The following is a 17,325-nucleotide window of genomic DNA, read 5'->3' as shown; positions in this document are numbered from 1 at the left end:
AATTTATAAGAAGATCTCTAGATCCTCTCAGAAAATCAGCAGGTCTTCCATTAGAAGATAGTCTGATTTCTAATGAGAAACTAACCTAATTATCTATACAAAGATCATCAGATCAATGAGATGATATTCTGGAAGAAGATTCCTAAATCTTATATTTCACTAGGTATTCTATTAGAGAATCGCTAAATTTTCTATGCGAGGATTACCAGTTCTGCCAAATCGATTGGAAAATATGATCAAGACCGTCGCTATAAGCTACATCAGGAGGTATCTTTATATAGGGGCTTTACCAAAATGTTGACCTATATTGATAATTTTTTTCAGTATACCGAAAAGTGGACTGATATGACAAATGATTCTGTATGTAGTCCAAAGATCTTTATAAAAATTTTCAAAGCTCTTTCCCAAATATTGCGAATTATTTACCATTGTATACAGTCAGAACTATATAAAGACTATTGTGGCTATAAACGCTATAAACGGATACTATCAAGGCACTGGGATTTTTTTCACAACACAAACTGACTATTGAACAGTGAAATTATAAGAAAAATTGCTGGAATTGAGAAAATAAATATTGTTTATTTATACCGAAACCTAGGTATTCCCTGCCTTACCCCCTGGTAAACATTACCATCGTTCTCCACTCATAAACAAACGTTGTTTTTATAAAAACAACAATAATGGGATTTTGCCTGACGATTTTGCAACAACAAAATACTATGGTATCCCAAACAAGCAAGCCAAACACTGTTGTTTATTAACAATAAATAAATATATTTTTATGGAACATATTGAATATACAAATTTCTTTTGTTCAGAGATTCGCAATGAAATTTGCTATAATTCTTCCTTTGAAACCATCCCCAATAAAATTAACTATAAAGGGAGATTTTGACTTGCATTGAAAATGTGGAATGTAACAGTAAAAAAGCAAACACATCAGTATTCCTTATGGTACATAAGTTTCGAATTTAATTTTCTTAAACAATTTTTTAATAAGTTATTTAGTTTATTCCGAACATTGTACTTCAGTGTTGTACTGCATCAGTTGAAAATGGCCGATAAATTTTTAATTAAAAAATTATGAAATATTTTCGCGTTTTTATATCCTGCACCATAGTTTGGAGGGTATATTAAGTTTGTTATTCCTTTTGTAACACCTCGAAGTATATATTTTAGATCCTACAAAGTATGTATATTCCTGATCGGCATGAAATTCTATGTCGAGGTATGTTAGCGATGTCAATAGGTCTGTGGATTCCAAGCAGTTTTAAATTTGAAATTAAAAAAATTGCCCCCTCTATTAGGATACTTTGCGATGTGTCCTTTTAAAACACCGATACCGGTGCCTTCTATTTTTAGCTCTACTTTCATAATCTGTTGAATTTTCCCTGTAATTATTCTTTTTTTTTTGCATTGAACAATGTAATTAGAGCTACCGTTATTTAATGTGGTTCATATGTTATATGAGAAGAACTTCAGATGTTTAGCCAACATATTTATAAATTTTATTTAACAAGTTCTACCGATTCTTAAATAAACTCTGTATGTATATTTTTGTCTATGTGTAAACTGAACTAGTTCGGTCAGGTGAGTGTGAGATCATCAAAATTATTTTTTTTTCCATTGTTGATTGTCTGGGTTTAGAACCAAATCTTTTTACGGGAGCAGAAACTGGTAATAACCTTTGAACATAACTTCAAAGAGGAAATATATCGTTTTGAGGTTATAACCAACATATTCCTTTCAGTTGTAAATGACTGTCACAGGATAAATGTTATGTTGTACAGGAAAATTAATTATTTCATTAGGATATAAGATCAATGCTGCTTATCAGGTTGAAAATATTTTTGCTAACGGAATATCAGCCAATTAAAAAATAGTTTTCTTTAAATAGATCAAGAAATATTTAATTTTAAAGTCCATCAAAAAATAGGTTGCTTTGAATGTCTAGTTACTTTTTGAAATTTTATAACTTTTTTGGAATTTTTAGAAAAAATTACTAATCCGAATGAAAAAAACAAGTAAGCAAAGGCTACAGTCGAGCGGGGCCGACCGTTGAATACCCTACAACACTATAATAAACGATGCAGTTTATATAGGCCAGATACTCGAAAGAATTCCACAAGATATTGTTACAAATAATAAAAGTAAACCATCAGGTTTCGTTCTCTAATTTTCGAATAATAGAAACTTGAACTAATTTGCTCATTTCCAATTTATTGGTAGATGTTGCACGTAAATGGTCTTCCTAGATCTGGAACCAATATTTCCCAAAGACCTATAATCTCTCAGAAGTGGCAAAAGATTAACATTTATTATTGGTTTTGGACTAAAACGCATCTATATGAGATACAGACATTTGACTATATTCTTCCACGAAATCAGCCTTAACGAAATAGTCAGAAGTGCGTCTTTCCTGTATTTGTGAATTCTCCAAAAAGTCACTAGAATGGATATTTTCGTATTTTGTCTACAAAAGTTGGCAAACTATTTCACACATTGAATATTTTTGGATGGCCATCCACAACTATTTGGCTTTTGCAATGTTCGGTAACCTCCATTCAAATGCGCGTGAGGATCGGGCGATAATTACGACTTGCTGACACTTTTGCATTTTTTTTTGTCCATTTAAACCCCTAAATATATGGCAATTATGTCCAAAAAGAGTAGGCTTCTATTCTGACCCTCATCTTATCCCCATGCAAAATTTCATAAGGATCGGGCCATAAATGCGATCTGTATATGATATCCTGATATCCTAACTACTTAGTTTTGTTAGCTGAAGAAATATTACCAAATGTTTCATTCAAAATGAAAATATGCCAAAAATATGACAAAATTGAAAAAATATGAGAAAATATTACAACATCAATATTTTCATCTTTAGAGAGATATTTTTATGCGAATTTTTTAGACGTTTTTTCTTTCCTGCCATTCTGAATTAATGAGAACTGTCGAAATCAGTTCAGCCGTTCTCGACATATAAGAGATCTTTCAATCATATCTTCTTTGATAGACATATATATCGCACATATTTCGCTATATATCCGATTTGATGGATGTTAACATCAATGTAAAGATCAGAAGTAACCTTGTCATGGCTTTGTGAATTCGCCGGGATTTAAAATATTCGCGGTTCAATGAAAAATTTTGAATTTTTTCAACACAAAAGATATGGTCTATTTTACTCGCTAAATATTATCCGATGACCACCCAAATTGGTAGGCTTCTTCCCCGCCCTAAACTCCGCGAAATTCCGCGTCGATTGGTCTATAATTGCGACCAGTAAAGCAACTGCAAAATCAGGAAATTTTTCAGTTTTTGGTCCATTTCAACCCCTAAATATTATGCGATCATCTCCAAAAGAAATAGGGTTCTATTCTGACCTTAACCCCACCTACATTCTAAATTTCGTAAAGTTCGGGCCATAATTGCGACCTGTAGAGTGATTACAAATTAACATGGACTGACGGACGGAGGGACATACATAGCTAGATCGACTCAGCTCGGCGAGCTAGGAAGATCCATATATACTTTCCTATATGGGAAACCAATATTTCGAGGTGTTACATAATTTTTGGCCCAATCAAACTTATAATACCCCCAACACATAGTGTTGTAGGGTATAATTAAGAGGTAACAACGGGAGAATCAATAGAAAACTTTGTATCGGACCGGATATCTGTAGCTGCCACTTGTGAAACATAAATCCCTACCTATGGAACAATGAGGGTGTAGGGAAAACCACAAAAATCCTATGGGTCGATCCCAAAGAGATAAAAACGAAGAACATTTTCTTACTATGTAAGAAGGAGATTAGTGAGGTAACAGTCATCCTTACGGGGAACCTGGGCCTACAAGCTCATTTGTACAAGATAGGATCTGCAGATAAAAGCATATCCCTGGCATGCGGGGAAGATGACGAAACTTTGGAACATTTTCTCTGCCAATGCCCAGCGTTTGCAAATATCAGATCCCAATTCTTAGGGAACGGCTTCATACCAGACCTTAATCAGATCATGGTAAATGATATAAAACAGTTAAGTAATTACTGTAAACTGCCTGAAAAAAGGCCTATACTGGCTTAAGTGTATGCCCATCAGGACATGCGGCGAATTTTTTCGCCTCTCTTTTCAACCTAACCTAACTTAATCCGAATGATATTGTTCCCATTGTCATATTCGTCTGGATTTCGAAATTTTTAAAACCACACAAAATATAGTCTACAATATTGCTAAATACTAATGTGAAGATGTATCTTACATACAATTTGTAAACTTGTATTGGTACCAGTTTCGTATGGCGAGATCTTTCCTTGCATTCGTCATTATACTTGACATATATCGTATCCCAGTCGAAAGGTTAGCAAGGTACTCTCGATGGTAAAGTTTTCAATATAATTCTTTATGTTCCGTATTTCTGATTTTCTATATTTTACATATTCATACTTAACCCCTAACAGTCCTTATTACTTGTCTTCTTAAAATATTCACATTGTATTAAAATGAATTCACTACAACCAACCAACAACGACAAGAATTCAAAATAAATCAATTTCTTACATCAGACCAATAAATTCATGAAATTTGGGTCATTTATTTTTGTGAATATAGTTGATATAAAGCCCAAGGACCACAACATTAATTACTTTCTACATTTCCCAAACAGAGCGAATGAATCGAAATTACTTACAAACTTCTAAAGAAATAATTTCTCCCATTTCGCATTTCAACAATTTCCCTTAAAACTCAGCAGCAACTAATGGTAGTGGTTCTTATTTTACAAATGCTTCTTATTGATAATTGTAGCCGGACTTCTATGTAATTCATTACTCCTTTGGCTTTCTCATTTTTTCCAATATTGATTTTCATTTTCTTTTTATGTCAACAGTACGTTGAATACATTTGTGAGGGTGAAAGTATTTTATAACCGTAAGAGAGAGAGAGAGAGAGAGAGAGAATGTATTTCTTTGTGTCTGAAAGACCAGTACACTTCAAAGTGTACCCTTTACTTGCGTTTTTCGAAGAATACTCCCTTACTATGTTCTATAGTTAACTAATAATTAATACTTGTCAGTTGGAATTTTATTTAAATGAGTTTCGATTTCACAAACTTAAAGCAGACCCTATTTTATAAAAGTGAAGGAAGATACAAGTGATGAAGTGCACTTGAATAATGATGTTTCCAAACAATGATTATGATGAATCAGTAAAATGAAAAGAAAAGTCAATGTCTACAGTTAATTAAAATAGTTCGCTAATAAGAAGGAAGAAGGAAAGGATTTGTGGATATAGGCTTTGGATTAAAACACAAACCATAAGGTAAGATTCAAAAAAATTTGGTTAGGGTACCAAAATGTAAAAGACGATCAATGTTTTAAGATATTGATATAATGATAGCATTCAAATTGCAACAAATCTATAAAAAGGACAAGCCCGGATTTTCTCTATACTATACCTATATGATACCCTACACCCTACATATTCACTGGAACTACCATTTGCAAATGGAGCAATGCAATGAGCGGTTGAATTTTTTAAGTCTGATGGACGTAACATATTGCAGCTTTATCTTATCTTATATTGTCTAGGATGGTTGGCGTGTTATTTACTTTATTAAAATAGACGGAAATATGTATGGGAACTGTACAAAAATTCGGTCTCAACAAGGAAAAAAAAAGGTAAGCAGAGGCTATAGTCGTGTATGGCCCACCATATATACCCTACAACATTATAATATGTTCAAAGCACCCTTAAGTCCCAATGCATTTTGTTGAATTCGTTTTTGAAATAATGTCGTGCACTTACGCTCTTTATTGTGGTGATAGGCGTTCAAAACAATTTCACACAAATGTTGTGGTCAAAAGAAAAAAAAACGCATCCGAGGAATTTTTTTTTTTTGTGAACATTGATGCAAATTTTTTTTTGACATACACTGGTAACAGAGATTTATTTCTTTGGTGTATGTTGAATGTGATGAATAATAATTTGGTCTTTAGCATCATCCTCCTACGTTACTCACAAAAAGTATGACTTTAACCTTAAATGTGTTTTAAATATACATGAATTCCTGGGGGTTTGGTAATATTTAGACTGTTCCAGGACCTATTGTAGAAGTTTAAGATAAATAATTTTGTAGAATATTTTGACTTGCTATGACCCCGCTTAAAGAAAGCTTTGACTCTAATATTTAAAAAGGATTAAAAAGACTATTTGGGTCGTTTCAAGATTAACATTTTTAGATCAAAATATCTCCCGTATTTTTATCTGCAATGATGTCGGAAACAAATTTCCTTTAATTTTAAATCTTACATTTCCTACAATTCAATGAATTTTATTTTTCTTTAATTGCAACTAGCTTAAGTTTTAATCCCATATAGTCATCATTTATTTCCGCAATTACAGCACACGTTAATAAAACTTAATTAAATAAATAAACAGAGAGTCGAGGGTAAACAACTGCTCTTTTCCTGCAGTGAAATACAAAAAAAAAAAAAACAAATAAATAAATAAAATGAGAATAGTTGAATGGGATTGTCCTTATTATATAATTAAAGTAGCAATGAAAGAAGGTAAAATCAATAAAACATTCAGGTTTATTTTGATTTTAACATTTGTTCATGTACACGGCCTGAGCTAATTAAACTGAGGCTTGGGAACGCAAAGAGAATACTACATGTTAACACAAAAGGAGAAAGAATTCTGTATGTGATATGTTCAAATAATAGTTGAAATTATCATAGCACATTAAAGAAGGAAGATTGAATGATAGCTCTAAGACGATATTCGGTACGAGAAAGTTCCCCAACCCACAAGTTTGTGGAAGATTATTGTTTGTTTAGCCTTGTCATGGCAGGGAAATATTACAAAACAAAAACCAAAAATACAAGTTGTCGGCATCTTAAACAAACAGTCACCATAAAAACTTAAAATAATATACCGTTCAAAAGCCAAAGGAAATTTTGTGTATGTGTGGTTTTTGTGCCAACCCAGCTATAAAAGCAAACAAACAATCGAAGGAAGAATGAGTGTAAGGATGTGCATGACTTCTGCAAAGGAAACGTGTTTGTTAAGCTTGAAAAAATTGTGGAGTTTTTTTTCCTTTACATCCACTTATATTTCATACTTTTGTGCAGAAATTCATGGAATCTCATTGTTAAGAGGGCAGTGCGCATTTATTCCATGGAAATTCAGAAAGGCAAGAAAATTGAAGGAATATGAATAATTTTTTTGTCAGAAAGAAGCTGGGTGAAATAGCTGCATTCAAGGAAATAAAGAAATTAATTTCCATTTTATAGAGGTAAATTCGAACAACAAATGACCAGGTATGAAGTTTCTTGGCTGCAATTTTACAGCTATGTTGACTAAACATTTCTGTCCTCTGGTATTTTTTTTTATTGTAACCATTGTGTTGCCACATATTTGAATTCACTGCATTATGAGAAATTGTTTTTTTAAGCGAAATCTTTTTAACCCAATGATAACGAACAACTAAATCGACTTTATTCAAAGTCTAACAAAAGATGAGAATCTTCATGTTATTATTTTTTATACCCTCCACCATACATAGTATGGAGGGTATATTAAGTTCGTCATTCCGTTTGTAACTCATCGATATAATCATTTTAGACCCAACAAAGTATATATATATATATATATATATATATATATATATATATATATATATATATATATATATTCTTGATCAGCGTAAAATTCTAAGACGATTTAGCCCTGACCGTCCGTCACGCTACAGTCTAAACGAATTAAGATAGGAATCTAAAATTTTGCACAGATCTCTCTTTTGTCTGCTGGCAGGTCAAGTTCGAAAATGGGCTATATCGGTCAACAATATCATATAGCCCCCATATAACGGTACCCCCGATATTCGGTATTTTGATGATGTTGGCCACATTTTTCAATGAAATTGTCTGAAAATCCACACAAGAAGTTCCTTGCGAATACATTACCCTCTGAGAGAGAATTGTCTATACAGGTTCACGATATCGTACATCCCCCATATAACGGTACCCGCCGATATTCGGTGTCTTTATGATGTTAGCCACATTTTTCAACGGAATTGTCTAAAAATCCACACAAGGAGTTCCTTGTGGGTACTTTATACCTCGGCAGAGAATTATCTATATATGTCCACGATATCGTATAGCCCCCATGTAACTGTACCCCCCGATATTCTGTATTTTGATGATATTAGCCACACTTTTCAATGAAATTGTCTTAAAATCCACACAAGTAGTTCCTTGTGAGTACTTTACCCCCTGAGAGAGAATTATCTATACAGGTCCACGATATCGTATATTACCCATGTAACGGTACCCCCCGATATTCGGTATTTTGATGATTTTACCCATATTTTTCAACGGAATTGTCTGAAAATCCACACAAGGAGTTCCTTGTAGGTACTTTATACCTCGGCAGAGAATTATCTATATCGGTCACCGATATCGTATAGCCCCCATGTAACGGTACCCACGATATTCGGTATTTTGATGATGTTAGCCAAACTTTTCAATGGAATTGTCTGGAATTCCACAAAAGGAGTCCCTTGTGGGCATTTTACCCCCTCAAAAAGAATTGTCTATATAGGTCTACGATATCGTATATCCCCCATATAACTATACCCCCCGATATTCGGTATTTTGATGATGTTAGCCAAACTTTTCAACGGAATTGTCTGAAAATCCACACAAGTTCCTTGTGGGTGCTTTATACCTCGGCAGAGATTTATCTATATAGGTCCACGATATCGTATGGCCCCCATATAACGGTACCCGACGGAGAATTCTCTATATAGGATAACGATAACGTATAGCTCCAATATAACGGTACCCCGCAATATTCAGTATTTTGATGATTTTAACCACTTTTTGCAATCGTATTGTCTGAAAATCCACACACGCAGTTCTTTGTGAGCACTACACCCAGACATAGATTTGTCTTTATAGGTCCACAATATCGTATATCCCCCCATATATCGCCACTTCCTATATTAGATATTTTAAAGATTTGAAAAGAATTTTTAATGGATTTCATTTTTTTTTTTAAATTTCTAAATCGTTCCAAATGGTGGAGGGTATTCAAAGTTCGGCCCGGCCGAACTTACTGCAGGGGGTCCGTTAAAAGTAATGATTAGGGGGACGAAGAAACATATTACATTTATATATTACATTTTTTGAAAATTCTTTGCACTTTAAAAACCTTATTGATAATTGGACATAATTTATATAGATTTTATAAATGAAATAAATAAAGAGAAATGTCAAGCTTTTGACGTCCTTCACCATAAATAATTGAAAATGTTGGAAAATTGTTAGCAGAGTAAATGAAATCGGGCATTACTGGGCATCTATACTAAACAATGGGCCAGCGTTCCCAATGGAAGCCCCAAATCAGAATTCAGTTGGAAAACTGTGTCTACACTCTTAATATCAGATCTCAACGACCGGCCGAAGCGGCTGATGGTTTGATTGCTTGCAATTAGTCAGTATCGTTTAGCAAACAATAAATAATGAATAGGTTAGCTCCATAACAACGGTTCCAAATCGTGAACATTTACTTTCAAAGGTGTTCAATTAAAAATATTTATAGAGAAATTCGCTAATTCTGTAGTGCACACAATCGTCCGTCTGAGAGCACCATAAGAACGTAATTACCAAATGTCGGAGCAAAGATAATCCACACGTCGTTCAAATATTACCAATTCATCCCGATAAATGTACTGCTAGGTGCGGTCTATGGGCAGTTGGTACTTTTTTCTTTAAAAATAAAGAAGGACGGTGTGTTACCGTGAATAGAAATCGATAAAAAAACGAGAGCATTATTTCGAGAAATGGGCTGGTAAATTGGCCTCCGCGTTCTTGAGGTTTCATGTCTCTCGATTATTGTTTGTGGTAATACCTGACGTCATTGGTTTACGTGTATTAACCAGCAACGATTGACGCTTTGGAAACCGATGTGGTCGAAAATTGAACTTCGGTAATGACTTTTTTCCAAAAAGTAGTGATGGGTCATATGTCCAAAACTATATTTAAATTTGTTTTAAATTTAAATAAAAAAGAAATTGTCTACCAAATATTTTTTTTGCAATTTCATATTTTGGCATTTGTTTTATTTAAATTTCTAATCAACAAGCTCTTAGAAAAACAACCTCAATATTATTCAAGTTGTCCTTTTCCCTGAAATAATAATAGGAAAATGTTCATCTTTAACACCAAAGGTCTTCAACAACTTGTTCTTCATTTTGAAGTTTACCGAGGGGAGATTAGTAAAATCATTGCACAATGGACCCAGATCCGGTCGACTGACGTTGATTCTCTGTCAGTCAGTTATGTCACTACTTGTTTATATATATTGGCTACACTTATAACTCAAGTCTGGATTGATTTTAGAAAGTAGTGACAGTAGTGACTAAGCCATTCAAAATAACGGAAAAGGCCTATGTGGAACTAATGTCGGAACGTGAACCCACGGGTGGACGGACAGTGCAAAATGGTCTTATAATTTTAGCTGATCAAGAATATATATACTTTGTTGGGTCTACAATTATTATTTCGATGAATTACAAACGGAACTTAATACGAGTATACCCTCCATACTATGTATGGTGGAGGGTAAATCAATGACAATGAAACCTTAAATCGGCAGGTTATTTGAGGAAATATAATTTCCGTAAACGATTTTACAGCACTGAAAACCTTAAATATCGAATTAGGACTTAATGGCCTACGAATATTAGAAGATAGTTTTATATGGACTCCGGCTGGCGCAGAGGGAGAGACCGACGAATTATATTCGGTATAGAATTTTACTCTTAATATGAATACTGAAGATTTGAACATTTTGAGGTGATACAATCTGAATGAAAATCTAAATTTGGTTGTTCTCAAATCTTTAGGCTTTCAATAGCGAGGGGGAAAAAAAGTCAATCCCTTGCAGAGTGGAAAATATTGCCTTTCATAATGTTCATAATTGAGCTGAGTCGTTCCATGAGTCTGTTACAAATCGTTGATTTACTATTGATTGATAAATAAGCTATACACGTTAATATTCTATCAAATGAAGTCATGCGACTGAATATTGAAGTCAGGACCAATGCATACCGACTACGTAGAGTTTAACACTAATGTTAAGTAGTAGTAGCAGTTTTCTCTAAATTCCTATGGCATAGACTTTGGTTAGGATATCCTACACCACAAGGTGGTCAGGGTATTATGTCTTTGTGCTTATAACAGGCAAAAGGAAACGAGATAGATCCATAGTTCCTTTTGATGATCGGCATAGAATCACATTCTGAGTCGATTTATGCATGTCCGTCCGTCCGTCTGTCCATGTATTTTTGTGAACAAAGTACAATTCGCATTTATTGCCCGAGCCAGATGAAATTTTGCACAAATCATTTGTTTGGCCCAAGGACGAACCCTATTGAAACTGGAGATAATCGGTAAAAATTTAGATATAGTACCCATATATATCTTTGTCCTATTTGCCTTTTATTGTGCACCAAACGTGTAATATCAGCCCGAATAGTATGGAAATTTGCACATACAACCAAATTAGGCCTGAAAATAAGTATGTCAAATTTGATCGAAATCGGTTCAGATATAGCTATAGCTCCAATATATATTGTTCATCCGATTTGTTATTTTAGTCCTACGCCGCCGTAATATGCACTCTGTAATAACAATATTTGAAGAAATATATCAAATATAGTTCAGAAATACCTTTGCTAAATTTTATCGAGATCGGTTCGGATTTGGATATATCTCCATATATATAATCGTCCGATTTATTTTTTATTGTACACCAAACGTCTAATATTTGTCCAAATGGGATAAAATTTGGCACTTACGACCGAATTGAGTCTAGAAGCTAGTTTGTCAAATTTGGTGAAAATCGGTTCAGATATAGCTATAGCTCTCATATATATTGTTCATCCGTTTTGTAATATTTGTTACCCACAGCCGTAATATGCACTCCATAACAACGATATTCAGGGATATATATGAAATACAACTCAGAAATATCTTTGCCAAATTTTATCCAGATCGGTTCAGATTTGGATTTACTCTCATATATATCAAATACAATACATGTCCGAATTTAAAATATACGAATGATTCGACATATTAAGTCTTTTGAACTTAAAATTATAATTATAATCATAGGGGCTCGCCCCACTTTAAGACTTTCTTTACTGGTTTTTAGAATAGCTATCCAAGAAGAAGTTATTTTTTAAAGAAACTATAGTCTATAAATCCGACACAGAAATGACTTCGGTAAAAATGCGAAATAAAACTTTAGTTTACATCCTCTGTTTGGTGTTAGGGGCAGTAGCATTCTATTGTTATATTCTGTAGTTGCATAGCCAGTACATTCCTTCAAAGTATGGTATTTACGCTTTTTATGACGTTTTTTGTTTCGCATACTAAGAAATCCCAAAACATTTTGGTTTAGCCAAGAGGCTGGCATGGCAAACTGCCATGCAGCCCCGTTTCTTTAAGTTTTCCTTGCTTACTTGTTCATAATTTGCCCTTAATCCCATTGTAAATAATTGTTGAATTGGGGTTTGGTTTTCTGTGATTTGCTTTCTTATTCTTGAATTATTTTTGGTTCTACTTGAAGTCGAGAAAAATAGTTTATCTTATATGTAATGACAGCATCATAGAATATTGCTATCAAAACTCATCAAGCATTAATTTTAGTTCGATAACAGCTGAAAATTTTAGTTTCTTAAATTTTGGCAATAGAGGCAAAGGAGCAAAATTTTTAATTTTTAGCTATTACCTGGTTTAAATAGCTCATGCATGTTTCGTGTTTTTTTCGAACATTTTAAGCTTGGTTTAAAATTTGATCTTGAATCGTCAATCGATCGTTTGAAAACCATTGAATTTTATTATCAGTTTCCTATTATATTTAAATCGTCTACAACACGAACGTTATCAGCGTGGTCTCCGAACACTCGACGTTCTATCAGGGTTTCCGATAATATTTAAATCGCCAAAATCCGAATATTTTAATCTTAATCACTGGAGTCCGTTCAACAGTGTAACCGGATTATCCAAAACTATAAAAAACAAGTAAACAAAGTCGTGCGGGGCCGACCATGTGATATCCTTAAACACTACAATATGTTAGAAGCCTCCTTATGTCCAAATCCATTTTGGAAGATTTCGCTTTTGAAATTATGGCAAGGAGCACTGTCCAGATATTACCCTTAGCTTTTTGAACACGGACATTTGCCCAATATTTATGCAAGTTGTTGTGGTCCATTTTACAGTTAAATATAATTCAATGGTCATCCGAATTCAATTTTCATACAAAATTCCGTGTCGATTGGTTTCAATTGTGTGATCAGAAAATTTTTTCTGTTTTTGGTTCATTTGAACCCCTAAATATTTTGCGATCATCTCAAAAAGCAAGAGGCCCTCTGTATCTCCAAATTTAGACCCATCTATATGATTTGCTTGTCTACGATATTAAGCTATATTGGTCAACGAAATCAGCTTAAAAAACCAGAAGTTCGCCGTTTGGGTATTTCGGATATCATCTGTAAGTAATGTTGGTATTTTTTCACACAAACTCAAACTTCATGCGAGATTTCGTGTCCTTTGGCTTTTATTTGTGACCTTTATAACAGCTGCAAAATCAGGAACATTTTTAGTTGTTGGTCCATTTCAACCTCTAAACATTTTTGTAAAAAAATAGGCTTAGCCCTTCTGAGCCTAACCCTACCCTTCTGAAAATTTTGGTGAGGATCGGACGATAATTTCAATCTGCATGTAATAACCCCAACCTGTGCTGTAATGTGAAAAAAATATTTCAAAGTATATACTTCAATGTTGTAAGTCAAATTGAAAAAATGGCATACGATAAAAAATTTGAAAAAATAAACAAATTTTACAAAATACTACAAAGTTTATGTTAGCATTATTTTTGGAATCTTATTATGCGATTTTTTTAGGTTTTATACTTTAATGGCTGGATAAAAATCGTTCCAGCCATATCCAGCTATATATTTCCGATATATTTTCTATCTGCATCTATGTAACGGCGTTCGTCTATTTCTGATTTAGCCGGGATATTCGCGGTTTAATGTAAACTTTGACTTTTGTTTAATAGAAATGTTATGGTCTTTTTCATCCACTAAATATTAACCGTTGACCAAATTTGGAAGGCTTCTGCCCAGCCCTAAGCTCTAGCCCCATGCTAACTTCCGCGGCGATTGGTCAATAATTGCGACCTGTAGAGCAACTGCAAAATCAGAAAAAGTTTGTGGTCCATTTCAACCCCTAAATATTATGCGATCATCTCTAAAAGGGTTCTATTCTGGCCCTAGCCCAACTTCCATTCTAAATTTCGTGAAAATCGGGCCATAATTGCGACCTGTAAGGTGATTACAAATTAACATGGACAGACGGACGGACGGACATACATTACCAGATCGACTCAGCTCGGGAAGATAGGAATAATATTTTCTATGTGAAAAACCAATATTTCGAGGTGTTACATAAATTTTGGCCCAACACATAGTGTTGTAGGGTAAAAAAACTCCTAAGTTGATCTAAAATAAAAAGTTAAACGTTCACCATGAATTCATCTGCAACGGCTGCAACGAATTTGATAGTTTTTGATTCAGTAGGACCTGACTGTGCTACGTATCGGAAAAAAATAAGAAAATATTTGCATTTGTAAGAATTTTGATCTAAAAGCAAAGAAGGCCAGACTTTTGGAAAGAATTTTCAAAAAATAAAAAATAAATAAATTAATATTCAACCAGTAAAAAACGTCTTAAAGTAATATATGGGAGCTATAGCTATATCTGAACCGATTTCGATCAAATTTGGCATACTTATTTCCAGGCCTAATATGGTTGTATGTGCAAAATTCCATACTATTCGGGCTGATATTACACGTTTGGTGCACAATAAAAGGCAAATAGGACAAAGATATATATGGGTACTATATCTAAATTTTTACCGATTATCTCCAGTTTCAATAGGGTTCGTCCTTGGGGCAAACAAATGATTTGTGCAAAATTTCATCTGGCTCGGGCAATAAATGCGACTTGTACTTTGTTCACAAAAATACATGGACAGACGGACGGACGGACATGCATAAATCGACTCAGAATGTGATTCTATGCAGATCATCAAAAGAAACTATGGGACTATCTCGTTTCCTTTTGGCTGTTACAAACAAATGCACAAAGACATAATACCCTGACCACCTTGTGGTGTAGGGTATAAAAATAAATAAATATTGTTAAAATCATAAAAAAAATATAGGGAGTTACAGTCAAATATAAACGAAGGCGTGGACCTGCATAGGCAAGTTTTGTCATAGGCCATAACAATATTCAAACACGAAACTAAAATAAATGCTGGTGAAGAATGTTACAAAAGCATCAAAATGCCCAATATAGGAATGAACCGTTGTATGGGGGATATACGAAGACGTGAACTTGCATACGCAGTTTTCTGGCACAGACTGTAGTAACCATAACGAAATACAAATACGAACTTTGAAACAATTCCGGTGAATAATGTCGCAAAAATCATTAAAATATCGAATATCGGGAGGTGCAGGGGGCTATACGAAGACGTGGATGATTTCAATTTTTTTATACCTTCCACCATACTATGGAGGGTATATTAACTTTGTCATTCCGTTTGTAACTCCTCGAAATACTCATGTCAGACCAAACAAAGTATATATATTCTTGATCAGCGTAAAATTCTAAGTCGATTTAGCAATGTCCGTCTGTCTGTCTGTCTGTCTGTCTGTCCGTCTGTATGTCTGTTGTAATCACGCTATCCTTCGAACGAATTTAGATACAAGGCTAAAATTTTGCACACAGGTTTATTTTTACAGTAGGCAGGTTAAGTTCGTAAATGGGCCATGTAGGTCCACGTTTTCATATAGCCCCCATATAATGGTACCTCCCGATATTCGGTATTTTGATGATTTTAGCAACATTATTCACCGGAATTGTTTCAAATTTGGTATTTGAAGTTCGAACTGGATACTACAGCCTAAGACAGAAAATTGTCTGTGCAGGTCCACGTCTTCGTATAGCCCCCATATAACTGTACCTCCCGATATTTGGCATTTTGATGATTTTAGCGACATTTTTAATCGGAATTGTACAAAATTTGATATTTGAAATTCGCAATGGATTCTACAGCCTAAGACAAAAAATTGTCTGTTCAGGTCCACGTCTTCGTATAGCCCCCACATAACGGTACTTCCCTATATTCGGTATTTTGGTGATTATTATGATATTAAATTACGCATTTAGAGTTCGTAATGGAAACTCCAGTCTGTGACAGAAAATTGTCTATGCTGGTCCAAGTCTTCGTATAGGCCCCATATACCAGTACCTCCCTATATTCGGTATTTTGACGAGTTTAGGTACAATACTCACCGAAGTTGTTTGAAATGTCATATTTGAAGTTCGTAATGGATGCTACAGAATATGACAAAAAATTGTCTACGCAGGATCAGGTTTTCGCACAGCTCCGATATAACGGTACCTCCTTATATTCTATACTTTTATGATTTTAGCTACATTCTTCGCGTTTATTTCAAGTTCCGAATTTGAATTTGGTAATGACTCATGACAAATAATGCCTGTGTGGGTCCACGTCGTATAGGCACCAATATAACGGCAATATTCGGTATTTTTAAAATTTTTCCAAATTTTTTTTAGGATTTTATTTCCAAATTCGTTCCAAATGGTTGAGGGTACTCAAAGTTCGGCCCCGCTGAACTTACTGCTTTTTAACTTGTCATTTTCTTGGCTTAATATGTCATCTTTATTTGTTTATGCATTTGTTTTCATTTCAATAACAAAAAAATTGTTCAGAAAACATTCAAATTCGGATGTTTTCAAAATGTTTATTTCATCGTATGCGTCGACAAAATCTAGAGTTTTTGTAGCGAAATAATCCTTTAGAGATATTTAGAACCTGGTTTTGAAAAGAAGTGTTGACCTTTCATTCAGTTTTCGCGGTTTTCAATTATTTATTCAAAATAAATGCAACAAGTTTTTTGATTTTGTTATTGTTTTGATAATATTTCTGACATTACAAGCCAAACAGGTAGACCTCTATACTTGCAATTTTTTCAAAGTTGACCTACCTTCTCTTCATTGTACCATGCATTCAACCATGACCTTCTCTTTTCAACTCAATATTCTACGACTTCATTTCGACTTTCGACTTTCATTTTTCGTAGATAACACTGAGTGGCAGATTTAATTTTTTTTCAACAATTGCAGAAAAAATACGGAAGTAGAATT

This window comes from Musca domestica, unplaced genomic scaffold, assembly GCF_030504385.1.
Source record: "Musca domestica strain aabys unplaced genomic scaffold, Musca_domestica.polishedcontigs.V.1.1 7, whole genome shotgun sequence".
Classification (NCBI taxonomy): Eukaryota; Metazoa; Arthropoda; class Insecta; order Diptera; family Muscidae; genus Musca; species Musca domestica.
The sequence above is the reverse complement of the archived record's forward strand: the minus strand, read 5'-3'. Positions refer to the sequence as shown.